The 13284-nt window shown below is 32.5% G+C and overlaps 1 protein-coding gene across 2 annotated transcripts in view; it reads right to left on the bottom strand.

The window, feature by feature from the left end:
• Positions 1–13284, bottom strand: part of LOC130896454 (SCY1-like protein 2) — a 133589-nt gene that overhangs the window by 40288 nt on the left and 80017 nt on the right. The window lies entirely within an intron of this gene.

The following is a 13284-nucleotide window of genomic DNA, read 5'->3' as shown; positions in this document are numbered from 1 at the left end:
AACGATAATCATCCGAGAAGATCGCGTTTCTTCATTCAATATGCCAATGTTGCCTAAGCTAATACTTTTTGACTACGCTCAGTTGTCTATGGTACCGTTTTAAACTCATTCTGAACACACTATTCACACTTCACTGTCTGAAGCGCGTTTCGAGACGCCACTAGAAAACGTTTGTTGGTAAAAAATATTTCAATCTCTTTCCAAAACATGAGCAATTTTTTGTAAGTTAATATTCAGTCTCTGAAGACGATAACTTGGTTATCGAAAGGCACTTCAGACAGTGCAATTGTTAGTGTTAGTGTAGACAGTGTATTCAGTATGAATATCACCAACAGTTCCAGAAATTCCAACTTAAACTCAGTCATGGTTTTTGAATGATGGGAAATTTCAAATATACAATTTTGAATAAATTTATTTGTTTTGGAAATAAGGGGACTTAGAAATATCCTTAACTTTTGATTAGGGGTGTTATTTTCTGTTTAAAAGATGAAACACTGATCATCAAGCATCCTCTTATTTTCATCAACGTATGATATAATCAATTTCAATTTATAAACAAAAAAGTAGTATAATTATCAGTTTTTAACGAGAATAAGATACTAATTCTATGAAACTACATCAACATACTTTCTACGTTTCTCTAAATGCTTTCTTTAAGATTGAGTGTTGATTTATCACATTGCAATCCGTTATTAAATTGATCTATTGCGTCCAAATATTTAGCGAAAAAGCCTTGTATAACATCGCCAGTAGTTGAATTCAAGTAGTATATGTTTATGTTTATTTTGTGAAGTGGTATGTGGTGCAAAATGTCGAATATAAAGATATAAAGTTTCCTTTTTTAATATTATCATAATTATTTTATATATAACGAACATTTTTATTCACAATATGTAAGTAAATAGAAAAATAACGAGTGATATCTTTCGATTCGAAAATGACAAGCTCAGGAAATATAAAATATAACTCAACCATCCTAGCTTGACACCACGTAAGTTTGGTTAGGTTAGGTTATACTCAATACTTATTCAATACTAATACAGATAAAAAGATTAGGAGAATGTGAAAGCAACGGACCCATATGGGAAGAAAAAGTAAACAGGAACGAATCACATGAAATGCTTAGAAAGAAAGTAGTACATAAAGCTAGGACATTGAATGCATGTGAAGAAAATAGCTAAATAAATGATAAATAACGAAAAATGAACAAAAATTGGATGAATAACTTTATAAGATGGAAATATAGAAGAGGATCCAGAAAGCAATATGATAATTATTGAGCTATATCTACCATAAACAGGCTATAAACTACAAGATGGGAGTTTGGAAACGAGATAAAGTATAAATTAGATAGAAACAGACAGCATTCAAATATGCTAAAGATAATGAGGTCATAGTTAAAAACCGAATTCAAATAGAGCTAGTACTAAGAGCAGAAATATGGAAGTACCTGAAGGAGATGGAAATGAAATCGTGAAAGAAAAAGTACTTGTAACAGAAATGGAATTAGAAAATGTGTTAATCTGAAGAAGGACAAACTAATGGAGTGAAGAAATTGGAATGAATATAATAATAAAGAGATTGAATTAATAACAAAAACAATAATAAGACTACAGTTGAATTGGTGAGGACACGAAATGTAAACAGACAGACAAGAGAACTGATGTAGCTATAGAATAATATCAAGAGTAGAAGAGGTGAAGAAGAATGTAGGTACATCAAAAGTAGATAGAGGATAAGTGAGTGAAAGCTCTATATGAGATGAGGAGAAGATTGGAAAGATAGAAACATTGAATATTAAGAATTGAAGTTCATGGTAAAATTTTGAGTAGCCATATTTCCAGAAAGTCAGTAATTCCATGCAATTCATGAAACGATAATAAACATAAACGAAGTACCAGCAAAGTAAATACAATAATATGTTGTCCACTCATTTTAATTATCAATTTCATTAGCAATTAACAAAATTAGCTTCCTAATATTATAATTTCGACCTTTTTTATTTCAAAACTTGAATTTGATGTGAGGTTATATGTCGAAAGATGAATATTTACGAATATCAGCTGCTGATATTGGTGTTAATCGATTTTTTACCGCGTTGATTTCCAAGTACAAATGAAACGCTCGACAAAAAGATAGAAACAATGCTTTATAAGCTTGTAATATAGACTATAGAGGATACTTAATAGATTTAGAACGAAAAACCTTCACATCTAATTCATACAACACAATCTCTTTGATCTTATTCAGGTTCATACATTCCAAAAACGTCAAGCTAGGATATTTGGATTATACTGTATTAATGATTTCTAAATACAGCTACTTCATGTTCTAGAGGCTAGAATTAGTATCAAGGTTCTTCTAAATATTCATTTAATTTAGTGTAAACACCTCAAGAAATATAGTTATTGTTCTAGTATATATTTCATCCATTGAATTCCTTCTCTGTTATGAGCGCATTGAAGTATTGGATTGAACAACAAAAGTTTTTTGACAATAAAGTATTTATCTATCTCTCTTTTGAACAGCGTTGCAATAAACAGACATACTACTAATTTTTACTTTTTGTTTTTTTTTGTCTATGTTTTCAATTTGAGATCGATTCCTTCAAATATTTTTTCAGTTTTATTAGATCAATCTCCATTTTCTTGAGTCTCTTGTCCTCTTTTCTATTTTATCCTATACTTTATCCAATTTTATTCTAAAAAAGTGAATAATCTACTCATTTTGTTACGGCCAGATGAATTTCTTGATGTTTTTCTTTTATTGAATCTCCAACATCCGTCTCTACTGCTTATGAATTTTCTAATTAATTTTTTCAATCAATTTGGAGATAGGAAAAATATTTTGTGTTTCTTCGAAAGGTCAGAGACAGAATTGGATGGGATTTTCGAATCGAAATGTTTTCTATTTCAAAGAATTTTGAACAATTTTTCTTTCAAACCACAGTCTAATTAGAAGAGCCCTGTGTGGTTGACATCAAAATGATATATATCAATTGTTCAAAGTTCTTATTTAACTTAAACGCAAAGAAATCTGAAGTATCATTCAAAAGGTAAATAAATATTGTACAATAAAACCGTACTTAACCTTTGAAAAAGTTATTTGCATATGGAAACTTTATATCGAGTTTACTAACTTGTTCATTGTTATGTGGTTTTTGCATGAGTAAGTTGGTGTGAATAATTTTATTCGTTTTGTATTATATAGTTAGTCGTTTCGCAAAAGTTGGGGAATTTTCTTTGTTATGTTTGTTACCATTCATACTTTCAAACATTTATCTATTAGAACAAACAATTCTGTATACAATTAATCATATAGATTTTCGTAATAATTTGTAATTTCATTAATAGGGATTGAACATATATATCACGAGTTGATTTAACTTGATACGTGGATATGTAAAAATACAACTCATTCTTCGATGAATTTCTGCAGTGTTATCGCTTTCAGCCTGTAGAAAACGAATCACCCTTCGCATCAATAATGGCGGACATGTTTACGTGACTGTAGCACAACGCCGACTGACTCCCGAATGTCAACAATGGCAGAGTAAGTAGTGCGAGAGCTTGGCAGTCGCCTACAGCGCATGCCCGCTCTTTGCACGTGTAGCGTCTCCACGGTGGTTGAAAAAAACGGCCCTCATATGTTTGATGATCAAAATGTGTTGAAATGGTGTAGACGTTTCCATTAAATATAATGACCTAGAAACTTGCCCTTCATTATTGAGAAGTTCCAATAGAGACTCCCACAAGTTTCGAAATGACTATATTATCACTTTGTTACAAGCAAATCCTGATATGCATTGTTACAAGCCATCCTGCGAGGCAAAATATTGGGAAAAAGAAGTCAAGGTAGAAGACAAATATCTTGGTTAAACAATTCTAGAATCTGGTTCAATAAATACTACTACGAATCTCAAGAATTCAACGTCAATCCTGTGAATGGTGTCATTCGAATTCTACCAAAAGAAAATTATAAGGAATGGTAATATTTTCTTTACAATGAAAAAAAAAACGTTGCTATGAAAACAGAGACGCTACTGGAAAATGTTTGTTGGAAAAAAGTACTTCAATCTGTGTTAAGAACGTGAGAAATTTTTTGATGAAAAGCGATTGGAATATGTTGACAAGTTTGAAGAAGTTATCATCTTCAGAAAATGAAGGTAATCTTCAGTCTCTGAAGACGGTGACTAGGTTATCGAAACGTCAGACAGTGTAAATGAGAGTGTTGGTGTAGTGGTAGTCTGAACAGTGTGTTCAGTATAAATATCAACAAATTAGCTTACCGAATTTGTGACTTAATTATGACTTTCATGAAAAATTTTCTCTGATGAAATTTCCCGATTATTTTGTATACTATCAAATGTTGTTTGCAGATTTTCTATTTATGTCACACTTGTTAATGTATGACGTCATCGAGTAATATTTTAAACGCATAACCGTTTATTTAGTTTGTTTAAATTGTTTGATCAAATTCGATTTTAGGATATATTTGAAATCAATACATTATTATCATATCAGAACTAAGTAAACATTATTTTATTCATGATTTTAGTTACAAAAAGCCGCCAAATTTTTTAATGATAAATATCCTGACAGAATTCCTCATATTTCCAAGCCCACAACGTCTCAAAATTGAAGGAAATTTTATGAAACTAGGGAAGTAACAAATATTCTCGGTTGTGGATAAACTAAAATAGCTACAAATGAAGATAATGAACTTAAAGTAAAAATTACATATACTTAATAAAGATATTAGGGAGAGATCTTTAAGAGAGACACTTGAAGAATGAATTTTATTCTCACCAAGCATTAATTGAAGTAATTGAGACTGAAACTGATGTAAATAAAACATTTATGAATAACATTGTGTTTTCCTATGAACCAACATTTGGCTTGATCGAATTTGCAAATCGACATAATTGCCGGTATTAGTCAAATAATAATCTGCATTGAATGGGAAAAGGTCATACATAATATACAAAAAAACTGGAAATTTGGTGTGTAATAGTTAGATCAATAATAATTGCCCTATTCTTCATAAGAGATACATTAAATTGTGATATGAATTCACAACTTGACGAGATTAGTACCAAAAATAATTCGATTCCCAATCACACCCAGTTTCAAGGGGGATTATCACAGGGGTTATATCCCCCCTCCCCCAAACTGTCTTACATTCAGGAAAAATCTTGTGGAAGCATCAAAGTTTAGAAACAGTTTGATCGACGTGGCTAAATTGAAGGAAAACAACTAATCTGTCGCATATGGAAAGATGTGATCACAGTTTTACTTTTTCTGTGAATTCTTGACCCCACAAGTGAGAAGCTGCTACCGCGCCAGTTTCCAATCATCGATCATTTACAGTTATTAGAAGAATTTTGGTTTCAGGTACTCTACTCAATTATTCTGCTAGGGCTAGATAATACTTGAACTCTATTTTTACAGAAATGGAGTTATGAAGAGGTTTTTTTGTCAGGGTAGCTATTTTCGATTATTACTTATTTCGTATTAATAGTAATAAATATATTTGAATTTGATATCTAAGATATTTTCAATCTAGAGCTGCTCCACGGTTGCTATCTTATAGGCTATGTCGATGATTAAGCTATCGTCATCATTGGATGGATCAGAGAGGAAATCTAAGATAAACTATCTAGCGCCATGTGGATTATGAGGCTCGACGACCATAGACTATTCACTAGCGGTGAAAAAAATCTAATCTTCTTGACCAAGAAGCAGAAGGCAATATTTGACAATATCTAAGCAATGAAAGTCGAAGAACTCTTCATCCAGACCAAAAAATTCAACAAACATTTAGAATTCATGAATTTTGATTAATATATTAGAAAAGGGGCAAAGAAAGCATCAACAGTCACACCATCAGAATGCCACCAAAAGAAGATTGTTGATGTCAGTCACAAACTCAATAGTTCTGTACAGTGTATACGACTCTGTATAAGAACCAGCAGTATTAGCAATTGCTGGAACCATCCCAGTAGAATACGCAACGAAGAAAAGGCCAGCGGAGTCATCGACAAAGTCGAAGTGGCAAAGGAAGAAAGATTCGTAGCATTGGACCAATGGTAACAGAGATATGATACGGATGGGTTAACTATCATCTGACCCAACTTATATCTGGACACGGTTACTTTCGGTTCTACCTGTTAAAACAAGGAAAATTAGAGAGCCTCACTTGACACGCTTGCGGGCAAGCTACCGATTCACATTCTTCATATGCAGTCATTGAGAATTACAACGCGGAGTACTACAAAAAAAGATCGGAAAATACCCTCCCGAGAATATCGTACGGATTATGATGGTGAAATAAGAAAACTGAAACACCGTAGCTTGACTACTTAAAAACAAAACAATTTTACGGACGAAGAAACTGGACGGACCAGATAACGCCAAGCAACAGCTAAAGATATTACAGAACAACGAATGAATAGAGGAAACCCAAAGCGAAGAACAGCCATTTTGTAGAATGCTAACGCGGATCCATGATGGGAACCTCAGAGAGGCTTAGAGTAAAGAACAAGGATTTTAGTGGGTCGTACAAGTAGAGCCACACACATAGGTCGGACTCTCATGAAAAAAATAATTTTTTTCCGATAGCGTCATATCTAAAAAATGTGACATACAGAAAATTTGCAAACACCATTAGATAGTATACAACGATTCTATTTAATAAATTAAAAATTCATAAATTCGGTGTCCATTTTACACGACCCTGTATAAACAAATGATATAAATAAAACTTTTCTCTTCTTACCTCAAGTATGGAGTTCTTAATACTATAATAAATATAGTTAATTTCCATATTGGTACTTAAAGAAGTTGTGATTGAATCTTTTTTGCACAAATTCAAGTTATATTATATATCAAAGCCAAAATGGATGTTTCTTTGTAGAAACCTTTTACCTCCAACTTATACGAAACGGTTCAATGAAGTGAATAAATTCACCATGCAAATACCATATTATCCTAACAAAACAGGTTGCTGAAACGCTTGAAAATTTGATCAATAAAACATTTCAGCTCGAAGTACGTAATAGTCATTTATTTAGTAATCACAATTCTATTTGAATTCGTTTAATACATCTCGTGATATAATTACACCAAAGTCTATACATTCATTTTCATATCTGGAATAATATAGAAATTTAATTGTATTAACTTAATCAATAGCATGCCATTATGTAACATGTATTGATAATAATCCTTCATTGATTTAGTTATTTATACCTTATCGACGTGTAAATTACTTCCAAAATGCTGGGATTTCGAGCAAGAATACGAATTTGTGATAATTAAATTATTCATGTAAGACCGTGAAGTATACGTTCATTAGAGAAGCTGCTCAAAGAGAACTAAGCTTCGGTTGATAATGAATGATAATTTTTTAACTCAAAAAGTAAGCTTCCAATGTGACATTATACGTAAGCTACAAATAATTACTAAAATAAAATGTTTATGGTATAAATTTTCAATTTTTCTCTTAAATATTATAATCATTCCAATTAACAGAATTAAGGTGAGTGTACAATTTTTATAGGTGAAAAAATCAATAGTTTCTAATGACCAGAAAGTGTTATGTATAACGTTGAATGTTTTAATTAAGATTCTGATCCAACTCAATTCAGGAAGCCAGGAATCCCTTCCAACTTGTTGTCACTTCTCAGCCGCCAAATCAAAAATCAACAATAAATATCTTTCGGTGTATAACTCTATTAAAATTTTGGATCTCATCTTTCATAACAACTGGAAGGATTATATTAAAAAAAAATAAAAAAAAAATGGAACATTTTAAAAACTTTGACTCATCTTCAATGGGGAGCTAATGAAAAAACCCTGCCACTGGTCTACAATACTCTCGTTGGTTCCAAATTAAATTACTAAAGCTTCATTTACATGTCAACAAGTAAATCTGATTCAAAAACTCTCAATTCTATTCACAATACAGCTCTAAGAATTCGCCGTGGAGCTTTTAAATCCAGCTCGTTTGAAAGCATCTATCGTGAATCCAATGAATCTAATCTATGACTGAGACGACAACTACTTCTCATGTAATACTGTGCAAAAGTTTCGGCATAACCTGATAATCCAGTTTATCCTCTGATAAATCGTTCATCTGAAACTAATAATTTTTGCCTGTTCTCCAATCACTTCCAGAAATCCTATGATCACTCATTTCCAAAAATAATGTCAGCCTATCAGAAACAGCCCCTATTCCTATCATATCCTATTCTTCTTATGAAAGGCAATAACCAAAATTTATAAATTGATGCATCTAAATCATACGATATCATTTACCATCTTCTGCTAGCCTCTACAGAGAAAAATTATATACAATCCTCTAAACCTCGAACACCCTATCTTCTGACGACAATCAGCTATATGCACAGACTCTCTCACATCAACAAACTCCATTAGAAAATATGTCCAGTACATTCTATAATTCAGAATATTCATTACTCTATTGACCGTCTTTCAAGGTCTGGTTTTACCATTACTTTAATCTTGGTACCGTCTCATACTGGCATACATGGGAACGAACTAGCAGTTCAAGATGCAAGAGAAGCTTCGATGGCTAGCCTCCACAGTGATGTCATAGCTAGTATAAGATCGATGGACAAACCACTGGGCAAGCTGCAACACTAAGATACATGAAATTCAACGGTCCATCGACCTCAGAAACCTACCTCTCATGAGTCGTAGAGACCCAGTTGTTGTACACAGACTACGCATCAGGCATACTCGATTGTAAAATACCAATGACAGTCAACTATATATAAACAAGTTGTCCACAATACTCCAATAAGCGCCGTAGCCACCTGCCAGAAAGTTCGCTCCAAGAGAATAACGCGCAACAGTTACCAATATTTGGAAGAAATGAATATAAATAGAGGAGCAACGTATCAATATAAAATTTCTTGTTAAATTTGGAGAAACTTCGACTAAGTACTATAAACTGTTGCAAGAGGCCTATGGGAATAATCTCGTGCGCGTGTGTTTGATTAGTATAAACGCTTTAGTAAAGGCCGAGAAAGCACTGAAGATGACCAGCGCCCAGGTCGCCCTATGACTATTTCAACTCCGGAAACAGTGACCAAAACCAACCAAATTGTGCGTGCAGATCGTCGAATGAGCATCCGGATGATTGCCGAGGCTGTAAACGCCGATGAAGAAACGGTTATAAAAATTTTACAAGAGGAATTACACATGACAAAAGTCTGTGCGAAGTTGGTGCCAAAAAATCTGACTCCTACCCAAATTGTATGAATTTATTTATTCCGCCATGCACATTACTCGGACATACATAATCATCCATTAAAAATTCATAATATTCGAATATATAATTTAGAAAATATATTTAGATATAAGTTTTGGTTTTGCAGCTTTAAAGGCCTATAACTCGAATCGAGGGGTCGTATGAGAATATTTTTTTCATCTAGCAGTATTATTTTCACGTTATCTACCCACTTCCTAATTCTTTACATCAAGTCTCGGAACACCGTGTATACCAAGGAGTAATTAGCAAAATATAAAAAGCAGTTTCTCGAGCTTGGTCATATCACCAAGATAAAAAGAAGTAAGTTTTGATGCGAAATAAGATATTATGATTGAGTTTCAACAAAACCAACAATTCTGGTCGAAAAGCAGCTCCACTGCCCAAGGTTATACTACAATAATTTCTTTGCTCATAAAAGACAATTTCAATTGGAGAACGTATTTTTGTGGACAAATGATGCCGATGTAAAATATCAATGTGATCTAATCAGAAGATGCTTTGTGTTTTGATGGCAACACATTTACATTTCGCAGTCATATTAATCCTAAAAATGCCATTATTAATCTAATGAGAATCCTCACTGGATTAGAGAATATACACAATACTCTGAAAAAATTAATGTTTGGGCAGGAATTACCGGAAATCATTTTTTTATTGATGGAAACTTGAATGGGGCTAAATATTGTTACGAAATCGCCCACCATTTGCACCGTGAAGCCGGCACTGCTTGTTTATGTCAATGGAATCTAAGCTTTAACGGACACGCTGGGTACAACTTTTCACTTTCTTTGATAGTCTTGCTTATGTCATTCTGTGAACACACCAGATGCTTCCTTTCTGTACATGTTGTCTCTTTCACACCCATTTGTTCCTTAATTCTCTCCTTAGTCACTTTTCTCAATCTAGATGTCCTAGATGCCCTTTTTATTGCATCCATATCTGTAGCTCCTATTTTTGGCATATTTTTTTTAGTCTAATCCATAATTAACGTGATTTGATAATGTGTCAATTCCCAATTTTCTTTGATTGCCGATTTTATTTTGGTTTCATCCGTCTCTTATCTATTGAAATTTACGTCTAAATATCTATAGCTATCAAATTTTTTTATTGTTTCATTATTTTCCAAAACAAGTTCCCTGGGCTTTTCAGTGATTTTGTTTTGTAATATTGATTTGAGGAACCTATATTTCGTACTTTTCTTTAAGTATATGATTGTTTCTGCAGCACTTTATCTAGTTTCGTATTGGGTACGTTATCATCAGCTCTCTTCAAGTATATGAACCAAAGATGTCTTGCCCTATTCCTTCCCAATTCTTTCACCATGACTTGTTTTAGGCAGAACATCTGTGCAAGATCTTCTTGCACGAAAGCCATATTGTTCTTTCCGTTCTTTGTGTTTGTACTCTGTTTCTTTAAGATCTTTCATTATTCTTCCATAGTTTCTACTTGTGGTATTAGTTACAAATGATTCTTTATAGTTAATATAGTCTAATTTGTTGATTTTCTTGTTTATCGATATTATAAAGGCCATTTTCCACTATTTTGGTATACTTTTTTCCGTAAGCTCGCGATAAATTTCATTTCTGGACGTGTAATGAACGTTTTTTTTATAATACTCATCTGAAATCAACTCAAAAAAGAATAAGAATCGGATTTAGATAATTATATTTTCAATAATGATAACCCAAGACATTCATAATAGATTACACACTGCACCTTACAAGTTGCAGCTTAACTAGATTACAAATACACAACATGGACCTCCCTACTATATGAAAAACCCTAAAGTCATATTTTTTGTGAAGGATGATTTTCTGACTTTACTTCCCTACAATATCGGGTGAAATGATCATCCAAATACCTTGAGAGCAAATCCGGCATTGTAATTATACTTTTTGAGTTTGGCAAAGTGGTAACACAAAATTTAAAAGCATCAGCAACTCTAAGTGCATTAGACATTAATAAATGCTTAAAATTGTTCTACAAGTAGAGATTCGGTAAGATTGATTTCTCTAATTCCTATCGATAATCTTCAATCATAAGTTACAGAAAATGAAATAATAAGGAGTAAATCTACTTCGTATTTAGTTGGTAATGGGATTCATATTCATACCGCGTGTGTAGAACTATCTCAAATTTTTCAACCAAACACTTCATACACTCACCCACCAACTGAGTGTTACCAACTTCTTTTTAATAGCAAACTCTATCAAATGCATAAAACTTTTGTACAAACTTCTTCGACTGTGAAAATTTTTTTCGTGGAAGTTCATTACGGAATCAAAGCACTTGAGTTTCCTAATCAAAAGTTTAATTAGCTAAAGAATTTTTGAAGTGATTCATGAAAATAATAAAATGAGTATTTTGAAAGGAGTTTTACTTTTTATACGTGGTGGACATACTTTATTGGGTATTCTTGCCATTTTACGAGGGTTGGTACTAAAATAAAGTAGATGCGCTGTCATGAGACTGGTGTGTTCCTTCACGTCCTTTCTCCCAGTTCTCGCCCCGCCGCCGAGCTGTTTACAACGTGCGAATTACACTCCATGACTCTACGTTTCTTCGATGGGTATTCATACTCAACTAAAAGAATAAGAGTGTGCAAATGGTGCAGAGAATATAAACACGGACATACACATTTGATAGGAATACTATCTCACACCCTTTTATAGCCCAGACTTGGTACCCAGTGATTACTATCTCTTTCCTGACTTAAAAAAATACGAAGGCTGCAGACATCTACGATTCAGTCATAAAGACGATTGTACACTTCATGCAAAAATGCATATATCCAGATTTTGTTGTTAAATAGACGGATTCTAAGCTTTCAAAAAATATATTATTCAATGTCCATAAACTTGTTTTTCATCGTGAAATTCTTGTTATGGACAAGCCTCGTGTTTTATGGTTATTATTAGTATCGGTACATACTTTTAGATTGTATTTAACATTGATTTGGTTCTAATTATTTGAAAATAATTCAATGTTTGTTCGATATTTTCTTCACTAAACTGATATTATCAAAAAGAACAAAAATTTGAGTAGATTTTTATCAATTATATCTATTCTAAAAATATAGTTTCAGACCTGTAAATTATCTTTGGACTCATGCAAACTTTGTTTGAATACCTTGGACGGCTTCAAATATATCTACACATTGCACAGCAATATAAATTACTCTAGATCTTTCTATCATGTTGAGCAAGCATGTAGAGTAAAAATCTAAATCACTTCGCAAACTACTAGCTTCTATATTGTAACTACCCCTATAGATAACATTGACTACTTTGAAAGCTTATCGTGCTAAACACAAAAACTACATTAACATTGGTTATTGTCACAAATTTTCATGAAGGTCTTTTGGTAAATGAGTTCCGTTGCGTTTGAATTAACACATCTACTACAATTCTAAATAATATATTTTTTTTCTGTATAAGAATTGGAAATATGACACTCTTGAACGTTGGAAATACGTATTAATTATCTCTTTATTTCTTATCGGAATCAACCTCATTTCCTAAGGTCTGTTAATCATATAGTTAAGTGATTCAAAGTGTCCCTCATCACAGTAACGTCCCATTATCATTTGCTTATTTATTATTATGAATTCTAACCTCATTGTTCATATTTCGTATTTATGTCAGTTTAACTTCAATAATCTTCAATTATTTATTTATATTTCATATTGATGTGACTCTAAATGACCATAAATATCCATGTCTACTGATTTTATCATTATTTTTAGTTATTATTGTATACGATAATATTTAGTATTTAAGGCGGTTTGTATACTGATACTGGGTTCTTAATAGTTTGATATTCGTCGAGTATTATTGAAATCAAAAATATCTTCATTTATTTATAATTTATTTAATAGAATAATATAATAATAACACGCTACCTTTTTGTACAATCAGTGACATGACAATATATCAAATTCAACGACAAGTAAGTTGTAATCGGCAGCTTTGGCCACTGATTACGTTG

Source organism: Diorhabda carinulata, chromosome 7 (genome assembly GCF_026250575.1).
Source record: "Diorhabda carinulata isolate Delta chromosome 7, icDioCari1.1, whole genome shotgun sequence".
Classification (NCBI taxonomy): domain Eukaryota; kingdom Metazoa; phylum Arthropoda; class Insecta; order Coleoptera; family Chrysomelidae; genus Diorhabda; species Diorhabda carinulata.
This window is presented reverse-complemented; position numbering and strand designations above follow the sequence as displayed.